This window comes from Lithobates pipiens, unplaced genomic scaffold (assembly GCF_037356315.1).
Source record: "Lithobates pipiens isolate NorthernLeopardFrog02 unplaced genomic scaffold, aLitPip1_a1.2 Scaffold_18, whole genome shotgun sequence".
Lineage (NCBI taxonomy): Eukaryota > Metazoa > Chordata > Amphibia > Anura > Ranidae > Lithobates > Lithobates pipiens.
Window position 1 is genome coordinate 129,879,344 of NW_027507758.1, and position 18,571 is coordinate 129,897,914.

General features: G+C 42.5%; 1 long non-coding RNA gene across 1 annotated transcript in view; it reads right to left on the bottom strand.

Moving 5' to 3' along the window:
• LOC143987414 (uncharacterized) overlaps nucleotides 1-18,039 on the bottom strand; it is a 319,148-nt gene extending 301,109 nt beyond the window's left edge. Inside the window, exon 1 of the long non-coding RNA XR_013276646.1 lies at nucleotides 17,807-18,039. This is a non-coding gene — a long non-coding RNA (uncharacterized LOC143987414). The remainder of the gene's footprint in view (nucleotides 1-17,806) is intronic.
• Nucleotides 18,040-18,571: the final 532 nt, after the last annotated feature.

Here is an 18,571-nt window from a genome sequence, read left to right on the forward strand (position 1 = left end):
GTTTTGCACAGAGCAGCCCCAATCCTCCACTTCTGGGTCTCCTTGCACTCGTGGCTCTCCCCCCCCCCCCCCCACAGGAAGACATTTCCTATGGGAGCACCCATACATGCTCAATCCTGAGCCAGGCTGTTTGCATCTATTCAGACACACAGCCCAGCCCCACCCCCTGCTCTCTGCTCGCAGGTTTTGACTGACAGCAGCAGGAGTCAATGGCTCCCACTGCTCTCAGCCAAACCTATGAGACAAGAAAGAGCTGCTGCAGACATGCACAGCATTGGATCGAGATCGGGCTCAGGTATTTACGGGGCCCTTTGTCATTGCCTGTTGTTGCTCATTTTGAAATACAATGTAACTTGTGCATTGAAGTGCCTTGTTGAATTGTGTAAATCTCAATAAAAATGTCTTGTAACAGAAAACCCTAAAGAAGGAAGCAATTCTATTTGCTGGACTCAGTAGAAATTCAGAAATAGAGAACAATTGTTTACTGGACTAAAGAGAAATCCATCCATCAAAATGCAGGCAGATAAAAGGATACCCCACTGGCCTATAATTTATACTTTTAGTCCAGCTGGATTACTCATATGCCTATATCATAACATTTAATTCCAGCTGAATTTCTCAAAGAGTGGTTCCTTAATGCACATACTCAAAGTTTCTGTAGTGGTCCCAGCTAAATGTGTGTCTCACAACAAAATGACAAGGCCCAGCACATTTAGGGATTGTGCCGATAGACTTTTGTTAAATTCCCCAAAAATTGTTTAATGCTTGTCACGGTTCCATTTACCTTGATCCGGCGCCGGGTTTTACCTCCTGTTCAAGCTGCTCGGGTTCCTGCCAAACCACCTTGAACCTAAGTATTATTAAGCCTTTGCACCTGTGGCTTGGTGTTTGAGCAATGTGTCTCCACGCTGAAGCTGGACCCTCCTGTTCCTCTGGAGTTTGCCGTTTCTGAGTATTCCCTTATTCTGTGTTTAATCCTTTCTTTGTTCTCAGTGTTTCCCTCTGGCTGACTGGCTGTTCATTATATATCCTTTGGTTTCTGTCCATGGATCCCTTCATTTCCTGTTGCTGTGTGTGTCTCTCTCAGTATAGTCTCTGTGTGTACCCCCTGTTCTTCCAGCGTGCTATTTGGTTGCCCTGTGCCTGTACGGGTGTGCTAGAGAGCTGCAACCTGGGGGCTGTCTCGTTGCGCAACATCCACACCTCCAGTGGCTTTGGTGAAGAATGGGCAACTCCTTAGACCCTGCAACTCTAGCACACCCCCATTTCCATGTGGTCACGCTGCTCCCCCAGCTGAGGATCCGTTCCTAGATACACCCGGTTAGTTGTTCATTTGTCTGCTAGATCTTAAAGCTACAGTCCCAGGTGGTCTTACCCTCTGATCGTGACAATGTTCATGAGTTGATATAGCCTTTTTCAGAACCTGATGCTGTTCTTGAAACAATCCTCACTGCAAACTACTGAACTTTATGTAAATATGTACTGCAGTCTCTCCATGAGAGTATCTTTCTATCTTATGGCCTCATTTACGTGGCTGATCTATGCCCTACACCACTGAAGACTAGCCATGGTGGGGATTACAGGCATACAGCCATGACGAGGATCACAGGCGTCTGCAATTATCCATAGTCAGGAAGCATGTACAAATCAATGAGAAGCTGACATGTGTTTTGGCTATTCGCATGTACATAGACATCTGAGGTGGTACATGAAATTAGGGACAGATGAGTGGCTCTGGATGCAAACTGCCTGCTAGTGCACTGGAACACATGCAAAATTGTGGTGGGAAGGGCTGTTCCTGCCCACTGGAACTGGCAGTGCTGGTGGGCAGAGGCAAAGGATATAATTGCCAGAGGGGAAAACGTGACTCTTGGCACTTGGATGCTTGGGCTGGCATGTTTGTGGACATTTGGCCTAGAAGAGGAAGACATTGGCGGTGGGGGTCCTTTTTTCATTGGAGATATGCTCTCCTCTACTAAGCCATCTATTTATTTCTTTTTTGTACAGTTATTCCTTTTGCTGAGACAGGTTCATAGAACCATGGGCAATGATAATATTTTCCTTTCTTCATGGTATATTGAGGATTTTGAGCATATATTTTCAAAAGGATGCACTGTGTAGTTTATGTCATTCTTTTGTATTGGTATAACTGAAAGCTGTAATTATAGCTTTTAACTATGATATGTTGATACATCATGTAATTCAATTTTGGTTCATCATTCAGCTCTGCACAGATCAATTACTAGATATTGTAAAGACCACTAATAGTAAAGAAGTGGATTAAATCTATGAAATACGTTGATCACTTTGTTGTGAAATTGGCTTAATAAAATATAATGTAGCCCAAAAAGTCTCAGGAGTTTCTATTATATCCTGATCAGGTATGTCCAGTAGTAATTGAGGATGTTTTGTTTGTAAATATTGACTGTCCAAGAGTAGGGTGGAAGGTGTGAAAGTTAGGGTGCCATCCTGTTCTAGTTACTTAACCCCATTGATGGTGTCGGGAAGCATGCATAGGTGTTCCTCGATTTACAAGGCTAACAGTGTGAATTATAAAAATGCCAGCATTAAAATGGTAAAACAGCATTCTGTGGAAGAAAGATGGAAACAAAGCCCCCCTTGTTCAGGGATGGCTGTTTCATTTTGACATAGATGGCCTCTTTCAAGTCTCTTGCGAACCAGTTGTCCTCTCTGTCTAGGGGGGTAAATTCTACAGGAAAAGACTCAAGTTTCCTAAACTTTAAGGAAAACAGACATTCCTTCAAGAACAAAGAAATCAAAATGACTGGAGGTTGGGACTTTAATTTTATTCCTTCAAGAACAATTAAGTGCACATTGTGGACAGAAAGGACAACTTATGTAACTAGGACAGAATGACACCACAACTTTTATCCAATTCTGCTCATGGGTAATCAAAATGTATACAATCCGTGGTGATTGGATTAAGGTGTGCTAAGCTGTAATCATAACTGCTGCAGTATCTTCCTGACCTTCTAGGAATTTCAGAAGTTGCTTGGTAAGTGACATAACATTTACAACATTATGGAGCAAATCCAGATGAATGTGACTAACTAATAATAATATGGTCCAAAGATCAATATATACATTTTTTTTTTATCTATCCTTAATCAATCTGACCTCACATGAGGTTCCCTGCATCTTTTGTAATTATTAAAATTTATATATTCTTTTAATGTTTCTGTAACGCATTTTTGAGTGCTATATCCAAGTCCCTTTCTTTTCCAAGGTTTATTTTCTTTTTTTTTTTTTGTAATCAATAATGATATTAATTTTAGACTTGAAATCACTCAATGCTAACTGAAGGTTCTCTGGGTTAATACAAAAAAAAAAAAAAAAAAAAAAAAAACGTATTCTGCTCTTCATCACAAAGTTCATACACTTAACCAATAAGCCCACCCATTTTAACACCTTATGCCGTGTAGACACAGCCGGACTTTGACAGCAAAGGTCCGAAAAATCGATCATGTGTGGGCTTCATCGGACCTTTGCTGTCGAAAAATCAGACAGACTTTAGATTTAGAACACGTTTCAAATGTTTCCGACAGACTCAAGTCCGGTCGAAAAATCCTTTCGTCTGTATGCTAGTCCGACGGACGAAAACCAACGCTAGGGCAGCTATTGGCTACTGGCTATGAACTTCCTTATTCTAGTCTGGTCATACGTCATCACGGTCGAATCCATCGGACTTTGGTGTGATTGTGTGTAGACAAGTCTGATTTGACGTAAGTCTGTCGAAAAGTCAGACGGAATTCAGTCCATTGAAAAGTATGGTCGTGTGTACACAGCATAACTCTGTCCTTATTTAGCTCTGCCATACTCTGAACTCTGCACCAGTACCAAATTAACCTGCTATCTTGGCTTAACCTCATTCTAATGGTGACCTTTTGGTCCATTTTCTGTTCTTAAAGCATCTTGCCAACTCCCACAGGACACATGGGCTTCATCCCCTTACTCAACATTCCCTTTATACCCCCTTTGCCTCTTTTATTCTAGTTGGTTACAGTCAATAAATTTCTGCTCAGAAGTATATGGCACTCCAAGCCTTAGAAACAACCAACAGTGAAGAAGATTGTTCATCTGCTATACAACACTGAGCTAGACCTACCTTTATTTACATCTGCCCTAAAAAGATAAAGCCCAAATAACGTCAACACATTCACTACATGCAGCAGACAATGACCATCTTTCGACTAAAGGGTCACTCTTTTTAGTTTGAATAGATACAACAAAATTAGATCTTTTCCTGCAAGTAGAGTTGGAGTGCTTGGGTGTGTCTGACCAGATATGTTAGATTACAGAGAGCACCAGCAAGAAAAGTCAAATTCTGGACTGTATTGGATTATGCATATAGTACATAGAACAAAGACAGGAAAGTAGAGGTAAGACAATGAAAATGGAGGTCGTTATCACTATGTCCATTTGACCAAATATCTATTTCTGTGGCTTTAGATTAGAAAGAAAAGATAATTGTTGTCTCTAATACCACTGTACATTTAATTTCCTTGTGAAAGGCGTGGAAATTTGTTTACAGAGCGGTGAAACAGCTATATGACATTTAGTACTGTGCTGATTTTCTCGTGCAGGGAGCCATATGATCCACGAGTATCATCAGACTATGAATCACATTCATTTGAAGCTGATCTGAATTTGGCAGATTGTCTTGCTTATCATGTCTGTTGTCCTTGGTATCATCCAAACAATCCTAGTTGCATACCAAAGCACATATCATATCATTTGGTTTCCTTCTACATTTAATTTCTTTGTCAAAGCCATGGGAAATGTGTTGATAGAGGAGTGAAACAGCTATGTGACGTTTAATACTGTGCTTGTGATGTTCAGGTAAAAGAGCCATATGATCCATGGGTATCATCAGACAATGAATACCACAATATGAGACTGGTCTGACTTTGGCATTTGTATCAAATGTCCTCCTTATAAAAATACACTATTTCAAAGTAAATATAGGCCTTGTCAATATTTATTTCAAGGATTACTGAAGTCACCCCATGTAAGTATGCAGCCAACAAAAGGCTACTAAAAACGTAAAGATGTTTGCTTTAGAAAATCAGTCAAGATGTGCAGCCAATTCACAGGAAGGAAGTAAAGTAGGTTCAAATGGCTTATATTCATATAATTTCTATATCATTATATGTTCTATATCATTATACTTTACTGGTGAATATCTGCGTTACTGATTTGCCTGTTACAGATTCAATTACCATCTTTGGTATTTTAATCCTTATTCCCTCTCCAATACCATATAATGTACATTGCTCTGAGTGACAGGACCAAAATTAACCACTTGCTTACTGGGCACTTTCACCTCCTTCATGCCGAGGCCATTTTTCAGCTTTAAGCGCTCTCACACTTTGAATGACACACGGTCATGCAACACTGTACCCAATTTACATTTTTATAATTTTTTTCACACAAATAGAGCTTTCTTTTGATGGTATTTAATCACCACTGGGTTTTTTTTTTATTTGCCAAACAAATAAAAAAAAATACAAAAAAAACATTTTTATTATAACATTTTGCAAACAGGTAATTTTCCTCCTTCACTGATGTGCGCGGACGAGGCTGCACTGATGGGCACAAATAAGGCGGCACTGATGGGCACTAATCAGGAGGCACTGATGAGGCTGCACTGATGGGTGGCACTACCGATAGGCAGCACTGATGAGGCACTGGTAGGTGGCACTGATTGGTTTCCTTAGTGCCTGCATATGCTGCTAATGTCCCTCCAACAGAAGCATACCTCTCATGCGCCCCAGGGGGTGCGGGGGGAGTGCAAGAATGGGAGGACGTCCTCCTGGTAATTTAAGCCCGCACTGCAGCCGTCTTTTGGCTATAGTACGGGTGGCAAGTGGATAAAGAAGAATTCTGGACAAACTGCTAAATACATGATTGAGATATATTTACTCTTACCTGCTTATGGATTTGCAATGTCTACCAGCTATTCTTAAAAATAAGAGACACCTGTGGCAGGCAGTAAGATCACTGATATGGCCTGGTTTAGCATTTCTGCATCCAGGGTCAACTTTTCAGCATGTTGGCTCACTGGCTGATATTGAGGCGAGAGGTGACACATGAAGTTGAATTGCTTAAAGCTCTTTTGGCCTTACTTCTCTTATGGGTCACATGAGTACAGTTAGTTCTGCACTCCTGTGAATGAGACGCCTGTCAACTGATGTCACTCAGCCAGGCTAGACTCTGGATGGTTCCCGATTTTAATGTTGGCATCCACCCAGATGGCTGGACGGCAGTTGGCCCAGCTTCTCAGCATGCCGCTGGGAGCCTGAGCCAAATGTTCTCAGCCCTTGCACAGCCTGGCGCTTCAGTGAGTGCTGGAGGGGCAGAGCAGAGAGCGGCTGACTGTCACCGGCTCTTTGCTAACTGAAGACTGAGAACTGAGTGAACAGTGGCCTTTGATCGCTCAGTTCTTGGTCTTAGCCCTAGTACACACGGTCGGAAATTCCGACGGAAAATGTCCGATCGGACCGCGTTGTCGGATAATCCGACCGTGATGTGGATATAAAATTTTCCGACAACATGATCCGATCGGACTTTGTCTGGTCGTTTGTAGAGAATTACAATCAGACAAAGTGCCACGCATGCTCAGATCAAATTACGAGACCAAAGCTATTGGCTACTAGCCTAAACGTAGTCCTGTCGTAACGAATGAACGTCATCACATTCCGAATGATTGGATTTTCCGACAACTTTGTCCGACCGTGTGTATGCAACACCAGTTTCGGACAAAAGCCGTTGGAAAAAATCAGACGGATTTTGTGGTCGGAATTTCCGACTATGTGTACAAGGGCTTAGAGTCGGCGGGGGACAGATGCAACATCAGACCAATGCTACATTCACCTACGAGTGTATCTTTCTTTTTTTTTTTGTAGTTCCCAGACTTCTCGTTTAATCAGGAAATATGTGTGTCATCTCTCTGGTTGTTGAGTGTAAAAGTGTGTAAATCAGAAGACTGACTATACGGAATTAAACAGTCCTTTACATCAGTAAACATACCATTCAAATGCATATATGTTTAATGGTTTACCCTGTGTTTATTTAGCTGCCAACCATCTGCATACAGTATATTTTTCATGCTTTATAGGCCCAGGTAGTACACTGGTTAGTGTAGTAAAGAGTTAAAAAACCCACAGTGGAGAATGATGGTTTTAATCTGACTCACTGGTAATGCAGACACTTTCATTAATAATTCCTGTTACAGCCTAGTATGACATGAGTGACATCACCCTACAAATAAAACCACAATCCTCATGTATAAAAGGGCAGCAACAAATCTTTACAATCTCTTACATAACAAGGGGGAACTTGATCTAAAAAAAGACCTTCATTAAACTATGCATATACCGTCATTAAAATGTTTTTGGCTTGAAAAGGAAAGGTCAATACCATTGTTCAGCTATGAATAGGAAAAAGAAAGTCATCTGATAAGCTTGTCCTCCTTAATTTACCATCATCGTTTTTCATTTCATTACAAAAACTGGCTTACAATGTTTTTGAGCAGACTGGTTTTAAAACCATATGTGTACCAGTGGCGACTGGTGGTAGGTTTTTTTGGAGGGGCGGTCCCGCACTTACCCCATCTAGATCACTGCAGCTCCGAGCGGCAGGCAAAAGCTTCCCTTGTATCTCCTCCTTCCCTGCATCAAGCCGTGCAGCTCCTCCCTCCTCCTCCTCCTAGGCAGCCAATCAGATCGCCTCTTCTTTCAGCCAATCCAGCGACGGGTCTCATGACCTACTTCTTAATTGGCCAGGAGAATCAGCGTGACAATAGCGAATATTAATTTGCTATTGTCACACAAGTGGGTGTGCTTACTGCGCCCCCAAGCCCACCCTTTTTTTAAGCCTATTAGAGCCTCTGGGTCTAATCACATGCTTCAAAAAAAAAAAAAATTGGGGTCCATGCACCCGGCACCCAGCATGTACATTGGGGGGCCAGATGCATTGATAGGGGGGGCAGCGCCCCTGCACCCTGCATTACGGGCCACCACTGATGTTTACTATGGAGCAACCATGTACCCTATATACACATACAGTACCTATAGTGATCTAAAATGGTAAAAATATGAATGTCTGCTAAAGAATAGGCACTGCAAAGTCTACACATCTCTTGTTAAATATTTCCAGAGCCCCAGAACTGCCTAAAGCCGGCAATACACTGCTCGATTCCTGCTGGCTCGGCCAAAATTTGATCATTGCAGTGCATGGCTCTGCTGCATCATTCTGTGCATCAGAAACTGATTGTCCGACTGTCTTCTGTAGAAGAAGCCTGTCAGAAAACTGTTAGCCAAATCTGATGCAGCTACTGTTTGGGTATTACATTATATAATAGCTTGGTACACAATAACCTGGCAAGGGGGATTTGTCTATATGTATGAAGGAATGTGCTAGATTGCTTAGAACCTATATGTGTATAGCCAGCTTATGAAGATACAGGGGGGGGGGGGGGGGGGAGCAAGCATGCATTGGGAAAGTCAGTATTTGACTACACAGTTTCAATGGAAGTTTTTTTATGACTGCAGCTTTACTTAAAAAAAAACAAAAAACAGAGGTTCTACAAAACCTTTTCTATAGTTGTTTATTGGCTTATCTCCTCTAAGGATAACTAACTATACATTAAAGTGGTCGTAAACACTTTACAACAACTTTATGCTACAGGTAAGCCTATAATAAGGCTTACCTGTAGCTACCCTGGATATCTCATAAACCTGCATGGTTTAGGAGATATCCCCTGCATGTGCCAATGCACATGCGCACTGGGGCAAACTGAAGCAACGGCACGTATCTGCCATTGCTTCAGTCTGTGCCCTTACCGGCGGGAGTGACGTCATTGCGGCTCCAGCCAATCACAGCGCTGCTGGAGCCGCAATACTCAGAAGTAACCCACAGGAGAGGTGTCGCCGGCTGGAGGGGGAGAGGAGGACAGCTGCAGGGGCTTTGATCTAAACGTAAGTAATTCATAATGAGCTAGTATGCTATGCATACTAGCTCATTATGCCTTTGTTATGCAGGGTTTATCTTTTTTTTTTTACCAGGGTTTACAACCAATTTAATACAATTCATTGTAACTACCCCCGCCCCCCTTCTTATTTTAGCTATACAAACTTTTAGTTACCGGAGATTAGCAGGCTACTTGATCCTGGTGTAGCAGTCCACACTAGCAGTACTTGGCCATATTGTACATGTGTTACTTTTCTCCTTAGTACCTAATGGAAAAGCCATCTATTTAAAAGCCTGCATGTTAATGGATTTTCCATTAGGCATGACTTAAGTAAAAAAATAGGCAGCACATGTATAGTATGAATTGTCCAAACTTTAAATGCTTGGCAAACACTGCAGCTACCACTGGCTGCTTTACTGTACCCACCAAAAAGAAAAACACCTTAACATGGAGTTCCACTCTCAACAAATCCTATAGCTGCTGACTTTTAATAAATGGACACTTACCTGTCCAAGGATCCAGCGCTGTCCTCATCCGGGCTTCACTAGCCTCCGGGTTCCCAGTGCCGGCATTCTAACTGTGGGCAGGCTTTCGGCTTCGCAGCCAGCTGCCCACTGCGCATACATGAGACGCGCTGCACTTTGTGAATGGTCCCACAGTCTTCTGGGACCTGTAACATGTGGAAAAAATGATCCACGCTCCGGTTTTTGCTCTTAAAATTTCTTAATTTTATTGAATAGCAACAGTGGACAAACGCAGATTGAGTCAGTTGACGCGTTTCAGGGAACCTGTCAAAACTACGGAGGGGATATGTCTTAACCACTTACCGACCCCCCCCCCCCCCATGTACATATACATCAGCAGAATGGCACAGCTGGGCAAATGGCCGTACCTGTACGTCCCTTTGAATTTGCTGCCGTGTGGTCATGTGCGCGCCGCTGGCAGGTACGTGAGAGCTCCGCAAGTAGGATCGCGAACGGGGAGATGCTAATGTAAACAAGCATCTCCCCATTCTGCCTAGTGACACTGTCACTGATCATAGCTCCCTGTGATCAGGAGAGGTGATCAGTGATGTGTCACTCGTAGCCACACCCCCCCCAACAGTTAGAATCAGTCATTTTTACAGTAATCAGTGCAATTTTATTTTAATGACAATGGTCCCAAAAATTTGTCAAAATTGTCCGATGTGTCCGCCATGATGTTGCGGTCATGATAAAAATCAAAGATCGCCGCCATTACCAGTAAAAATATATATATATATATATATATATTAATAAAAATGTCATAAAACAAACCTCTATTCTGTAGACGCTATAACTTTTGCGCAAACCAATCAATAAAACGCTTATTGCGTTTTTTTAACCAAAAATATGTAGAGGAATATGTATCAGCCTAAACTGAGGAAAAAAATTGTTTAGATATTTTTTGGGGATATTTATTATAGCAAAAATTAAAAATAATGTGTTCTTTTTCAAAATTGTTGCTCTATTTTTATATATCAAATACCACCAAAAGAAAGCTCTATTGGGGAAAAAAGGATGTAAATTTTGTTTGGGAGCTACGTCGCGTGACCGCGCAATTGTCAGTTAAAGCGATGCAGTGCCGAATCGCAAAAAGTGCTCTGGTGTTTGGCCAGCCAAATGGTCCGGGGCTGAAGTGGTTAAGGAGGAACTTCCCCTTTTAGGTGGAGCTCTACTTTAAATAGGGTCTGAACAGCATACCCATAGCATTTTTAAAGACCAGAACTTCCTCCACTGGGACTGTCAGGGTCTTATTCAACTAGAAAATCGGCAACAGCCAGAGAGCCCCATTTTTGTAGAATTTGTTCTCCATGGAGTACTGCTTACTCCATGGTACTACTGTGTAGTATGTAGCCCCAGTGGCTCAGAAGAGGATTGGATTGCCATTTATGTAAATTGCAAATCCTAGACCAAGCCACCTGCTGTTTAGAGGATAGCAAAAGGTGGAATAACTAGAATGGGACTAGGAGACAGTTAGGCCTATGTAGGACCAGAGATCACAAAGCAAGCTGCCTGTAAAAGTAAAGACTTTTTTGGTCTCTCAAAACAAGCAAATATAAATAACTTCCCTCAGCAAAAGTACAGCAAACAGTTCATAATCCCAGTATGCAGGAAGCCATACAACAGGCTCACCACCAGACTCTCAGTCCCACAGGGGGGTTTAGGGTTCACACTTGTTTCAGGGTGCCACAAAGCCGCAGGGGTTCAGCAACAAGCGTCTCAGTTGCCAGGGAGTTTATACTTGCTCACATCTTGTAAACCACTCCACTCTGCTTCAGGGGCACAGAAGCTGATTCCATCCTGCTGCCTTTCAAGACTTCCCTTGCATGTGGCTTAACCCCTTCAGGACCAGAGTCGCTGTAATCTGAGTTTGGAGGTTCTCCCCACCCAAAACGTTCTAAACCTTCAAAATTCTGGGTTCCTAATAAGGATTTAGTAATCCAGAGAGTACTGAAAATTAGCCCTCTTCTTTTCAGCCAGATTACCCCAGAACCCTTTACCCTGAATGAGTGAGAAGAGAATCCCTGAGTACTCAACATTATGTTCAAACTGTCCCTTCTAAAAAGAGACCTAAACTAAAATAACAAGGAAATATACACGCCATCCAGGACACATTCCCAGTGTCCTGTACATCATATAATGTTTGAATTCTGTGTGTGCTCCAGTTGTTCAGGAATTGGCATTGAAAACCGCAGACTACTACCAGAGACACCATACAACACATGATTTTGTTTAGCCGCCCATGCTGTCTACGTCCTGTGATCACAAAGCCTGACTGGGAGATGCTTCCTCTGTGCCCTGATGCTGTCAAAGACATAGATAGCACAAGCAGACCTGAGAGATACCATGGTGTCGCTGGTAAATAGCTGTCAGATTCCATTGTTGATTGCTGGGCAATCAGAGAATGGACCGAAGTCAAACATGGTACTATGCATTTATGATGATACAGTAAAACCTTGGATCGTGAGCATAATTAATTTCAGAAACATGCTTGTAATCCAAAGCACTTGTATATCAAAGCGAATTTCCCCATAAGAAATAATGGAAACTCAAAATAATTTGTTCCACAACCATTTATTCATAAATTCTTCAATTTATAGTCCATATAAAAATATTATAGCAATGTGATAGGTTGTTTAACCATAAAATGTCCATGTACAAATGGAAGCCTCCACAAGGGGATTAGAAGCAAAATCCAGCAGGAGCTACAGAGTATAAAGGAGAAGAGAGGAGCCTCTAAGAGTCCATTCACACATGGGCAACACGACTTCCAGCGAGACTTTGGGAGGAAACTTGGACACGACTTGAGTATGAATCACAGCACAATTTGAGGCAACTTACAAGGCAACTTCAAGTTGCCTCCAGGACAGGGGACTTTGCCAGTGGCCAATCACATAATAATCAGCTCTGTGGGAGGGAGGGGTTTGCCTAGAAAACTATTTTTACTTCCTGGAAAGTTGCTTCAGTTAAGACAGGGGATCCGACGTGAAGGCAAATTCCATTGAAATCAATGGGTACAAGTTGCCTTGAAGTCGGATTGAAGTAGTACAGAAACCTTTTCTGAAGTCGGACAACTACACTACTACTACTACTACTACTACTACTACTACAACATTAAGACGGCTCTCATTCACTTACATTGATTTTATCATGTTGCGTGAATTGAGGCAACTTGGGATGACTTCAAATCAGATCCAAAGTTGCCCCTGTGTGAATGGACTCTTAGTTTAGCAATATGGTTACATTTAATGAAGGTACAACATTTAGCAACTCAAATGGTTGATGATTAAAAGAGGCACATCTAAGTATGCAGGAATCCGGGGTAAAGCTGTCCACATAGACCATCCCCTGCACCTCTGGCTCTCACCGCTGTCAGTCTGCAATCGTGACCAAGAAGACTACCCTGCAGTAGAGCGATCTGAAAGCGAAGCTTGAACCGATCGTGGAGTGCAGCGTGGAAATGGACAACTTCAATGGCAGTGAGGAGGATAGTCTAAGTGGACAGCTTTACCCCGGATGCCTGCATACTTAAATGTGCCTGTTTTAATCATCAACCATGTGACTTGCTAAATGTTGTACCATCATCAAATGTAACCATACTGCTACACTAAAGCCCCATACACACCATCAGATTTTCTTCTGATTTTTGTCTTTGGATTTACCAAAACCATATAGTGCAAGGGCCTGCCTGATTGCATACACATTGAAACTCCTAATGCCGCGTACACACGGGCGGACTGTATGGCGTACTTAGTCCGTCGAAACACATTTCAGCGGACAGTCCGCTCGTGTGTGGGCTTCAGTGGACTTTTTCAGCGTGCAGTCTGGCGTACTAAGTATTTCGGATTTTTCGAAATTCTGTCCATCGTACTTTGGTTTCAGCGGACAATCCGCTCGTCAGTATGCTAGTTCGACGGACTAAGAATGGCGCATGCCCAGAAAGGATTTACACAGCGGAAGGGTGCTTTGCTGTGTATTGGACTTCCTATTTCTAGTCCCGTCGTACGTGCTGTACACGTCATCGCGCAAGCTTTCGTCGGACTGTTTGGGTATCCGTGTGTGGTCAAGTCCGTTCAGTGGAAAGTATGACGGACTGTCCGTCGGATTGTATGACGGACTAAGTACGCCATACAGTCCGCTCGTGTGTACGCGGCATAAGGTTTGACCTCATATTATATGGTTTTGGTAAATCTGAAGGAAAAAAAATCAGCAGAAAATCTGATAGTGTGTATGGGGCTTTAGAGGTACCTCTCTTCTCTTTTATTCACAGTTGTGACATAACGCTACTTGTATATCAAGACATCACTTGTATATCAAGTCAAAATTTATTTAAAAATGTTGCTTGCCTCTTCTTATCTCCTCTTCTTGTTAAAAAAAATAAATAAAATGTTGCTTGTCTTGCAAAATGCTCTCAAACCAAGGTTTTACTGTACATGGCAGCTTAATGTCTACAGAGAAATTCTAGTGTGAACTTTCACTTTGGATAATATTTCGTTTTTAGTTTTTCTGACACTGCATTTATATGGTTACTTGAAATATAATCAGTACAAACGCAATTCTTCTTTAAGGCTGCCTAAATTACCAGTAACCCGAATGCATATAAAACAGACATAATTAATATTTTTTACAATATTTTGTAAACAAAGATAAAAAAAAAAAAAAAAAAAAACATGGGAGAGGTCTGTTTCCTCCTGCTGTTTCTGATGCAAATCTTCCTCCGTAAACATGGATAAAAACAAACAGCAACATAATGAGAACTCTTCCTCTGAGTAAACATGTGAAAAAGTGACATTATTGAATTTAGTATTTTTTTTTTTCCAGCTGCTTGTAGCATATGCACTTGTAAAGTTCCATAAGCAGCATGCACGTGGGTCGTTTTGTAAATGGCGCCTAAACGTGTCACATGACAACAGTGCGGTAGTCACCTCACTACGTCTGCGACTGTACACCTCTGCACTGGCAGCCTCACTTCAGCTTTATTTGAATTTTAGAATTAATCTTTAAAAAGAAACAGGAAGTTCATGTTTGATACAATCCCGTCATCGTACAGCATTCACCACAAATATAACTTCCTCTTTACAGTCTTGATGTGTGTGAAACAGCAATTTTACAAAAAAGGCAGCACAGGAAAGCGAATGTGCTGACAGAATGCTGATAATTCTGTACAGGCCCCCAGCACTCCAACATTTTATTTTAATATGTGTTAACATTTCTTGGGGCTTCTCCATATAGGAAACACATTTATCCTTATTTATTTCATAAAAAAAAGGGAAATGGTTTTAATTAGCCGACATCACTTTGCCTAAAGAAAAATGAAATATTGGTTCCGAATAAAGAAGGAAACCGGACCGTGATCTGATCCTCAAGTAATAATTTATTAGTCCAATAGCCTACAGTAACCCTTCACTTCTAAAACCAGATTGGGACTAGGTGAATTCTACATAGCTGCTATAGGGTACTACTTTTAATATAAAAACTCGCTATTGAGGGTGAAAGCAAAAATCAATGAGTTTAGGATTAGAAGTAAAAAGCAGAGTAAATTCTACACATTAGGAAAAATTAGAAAAAAAAAGTCACGTGTTAAAAAAAAAAAAAAAAAAAAAAAAACATACAATTGCAAAATATGATAAACAACACTTACCATAAATGATGAGCAATGCAAGTTTAATTAAAGACACAAGGATCTCTATGCAAATGAAAATCCCCACATCTTGCAAGATTTGTGGTGGCACAACAGCTGGAAGTGACAGTCACCGGTCATCTACCCAGCTATTGCTAGAGATAGTCACTGGGCATATTCATAGCACTTGCAAGCAACAGGTCCTCTTTCCAGCTCTTGCTAGCAATAGTCACTGGACAACTTTGCAGACTTGCTAGCCATAGTCACTGCTGACCTTCTCAACCCCAGCCCTTGCTAGCAATAGTCATTGACTACCTCTGCAGACTTTCTAGCAATAGTCACTGACTACCTCTGCAGACTTGCTAGCAATAGTCACTGACTACCTCTGCAGACTTGCTAGCAATAGTCACTGACTACCTCTGCAGACTTGCTAGCAATAGTCACTGACTACCTCTGCAGACTTGCTAGCAATAGTCACTGACTACCTCTGCAGACTTGCTAGCAATAGTCACTGACTACCTCTGCAGACTTGCTAGCAATAGTCACTGACTACCTTTGCAGCCCTTGCTGGAAATAGTCACTGATCATCTTTGCAGCTCTGCCTAGCAACAGTCACTGGCTACCTTTCCAGACTTGCTAACAATAATCACTGATCATCTTTGCCGCCCTGGCTAGCAATAGTCACTGGTTACCTTCCTAACCCTTGCTAGCAATTGTCACTGATCACCTTCCCAGGCTCTCACATAGTCACTGATCATTTTTGCAGCCCTGGCTATCAACATTCCCAGATATGCTAGTAATAATCACTGGTCACCTCCCTAGATATGCTAGTAATAGTCACTGGTCACCTCCTTAGATATGCTAGCAATAGTCACTGGTCACCTTCCCAGATATGCTAGCAATAGTCACTGGTCACCTCCCTAGATATGCTAGCAATAGTCACTGGTCACCTCCTTAGATATGCTAGCAATAGTCACTGGTCACCTCCTTAGATATGCTAGCAATAGTCACTGGTCACCTCCTTAGATATGCTAGCAATAGTCACTGGTCACCTCCTTAGATATGCTAGCAATAGTCACTGGTCACCTCCTTAGATATGCTAGCAATAGTCACTGGTCACCTCCTTAGATATGCTAGCAATAGTCACTGGTCACCTCCCTAGATATGATAGCAATAGTCACCGGTCACCTCCCTAGATATGCTAGCAATAGTCACCGGTCACCTCCCTAGATATGCTAGCAATAGTCACTGGTCACCTCCTTAGATATGCTAGCAATGGTCACTGGTCACCTCCTTAGATATGCTAGCAATGGTCACTGGTCACCTCCTTAGATATGCTAGCAATGGTCACTGGTCACCTCCTTAGATATGCTAGCAATGGTCACTGGTCACCTCCTTAGATATGCTAGCAATAGTCACTGGTCACCTCCTTAGATATGCTAGCAATAGTCACTGGTCACCATCCTAGATATGCTAGCAATAGTCACTGGTCACCTCCCTAGATATGCTAGCAATAGTCACTGGTCACCTCCCTAGATATGCTAGCAATAGTCACTGGTCACCTCCCTAGATATGCTAGCAATAGTCACTGGTCACCTCCCTAGATATGCTAGCAATAGTCACTGGTCACCTCCCTAGATATGCTAGCAATAGTCACTGGTCACCTCCCTAGATATGCTAGCAATAGTCACTGGTCACCTCCTTAGATATGCTAGCAATAGTCACTGGTCACCTCCTTAGATATGCTAGCAATAGTCACTGGTCACCTCCTTAGATATGCTAGCAATAGTCACTGGTCACCTCCTTAGATATGCTAGCAATAGTCACTGGTCACCTCCTTAGATATGCTAGCAATAGTCACTGATCACCTCCTTAGATATGCTAGCAATAATCACTGGTCACCTCCTTAGATATGCTAGCAATAGTCACTGATCACCTCCTTAGATATGCTAGCAATAATCACTGGTCACCTCCTTAGATATGCTAGCAATAGTCACTTGTCACCTCCTTAGATATGCTAGCAATAGTCATTTGTCACCTCCTTAGATATGCTAGCAATAGTCAATGGTCACCTCCTTAGATATGCTAGCAATAGTCACTGGTCACCTCCTTAGATATGCTAGCAATAGTCACTGGTCACCTCCCTAGATATGCTAGCAATAATCACTGGTCACCTCAGATATGCTAGCAATAGTCACTGGTCACCTCCTTAGATATATGCTAGCAATAGTCATTGGTTATCTTTGCAGCCCTGGCTAGTAATAGTCACTGATCACTTTTCCAAACTAGCTAGCAATAGTTACTGGTCACTTTCCCAGTCCATTCTAGCATTAGTAACTGGCTACCCTTCCCAAACTTGCTAGCAATAGTCACTGATCCTCTTTGCAGCCCTGGCTAGTAATAATCACTGGTCACCTACCAGACTTGGTAGAACATTATAGCTTAGCAGTGTGCATGGCACACTCCTCCATCCCTGCTTGTGCAGTCTGATAATACTACCCTGGTTCTCTATCACTTAGTATTAATCCCAGTAAAGTTACCATTTAGTAAAAAAGTTGCAAAGCAAAAGCTGCCCAGCAGTCTCTATGAAGGTGGCACATGAGTGCAGCACATTGGGTGCCCTGGTGACACAGACATGTACATTGTAGTGCAGGAATGGACGATGTCTCTTACCTGCACAGGTGACATACAGGTCAGCACAGTCTGCTCCTATCTCAGCACTTTAGTTGGACATTGCCGTCTATACTCTACATTCTCGTACTGCACAGGATTGCCACTGCAGTGTCACTTTTTTCCTATGAAGTGTTCCTCCCCAGGCAGCTGTTGCTGCTGAGTTCTACACAGAACTGTCACCAGGCAGCCTGGAGCTGTCACTAGAGCGCCGCACACCCACTTGCGCGCTCCCGACTCATCCTGAAACGGCGTGCTTACCTTCCCGTACTGCGCATGTGCAGCTTTCTGCCGCTCTCGCTCACGATCTGCGGCTCATCGATGGCAGCTCACAGCAACGTCCCGCCCGCCATTAACCCCTTCATCACCTGTCATCACATCAACCCCCTGATTACTCTCAGTGTTTTCCTAATAGCACTTTCATCACCAGGAAGACACCTTCTACTCGACAGCATCAACAGCAGTAGAAGTTTGGATTAGAGGGTGATACCATTTATTAGTTAGCCTATGAATAATATAATTCTAAATCCAGGATTTTTATTCTCAGACAATAGGTGCAGGAACTCCCCTTTTCAGAGTCACCCCTTGTCTCCGCCCTCTACCTAACTGAGCACGTTTCTTGGTTCTGCCCCCTACCCACCTCTAAGCACCGTTCCTTGGTTTCACCCCCTACCCACCTCTGACCACGCCCCCTACACACCTCTGAGCACCGTTCCTTTTTTTCCACCCCCTACCCACCTCTAAGCACCGTTCCTTGGTTCTGCCCAC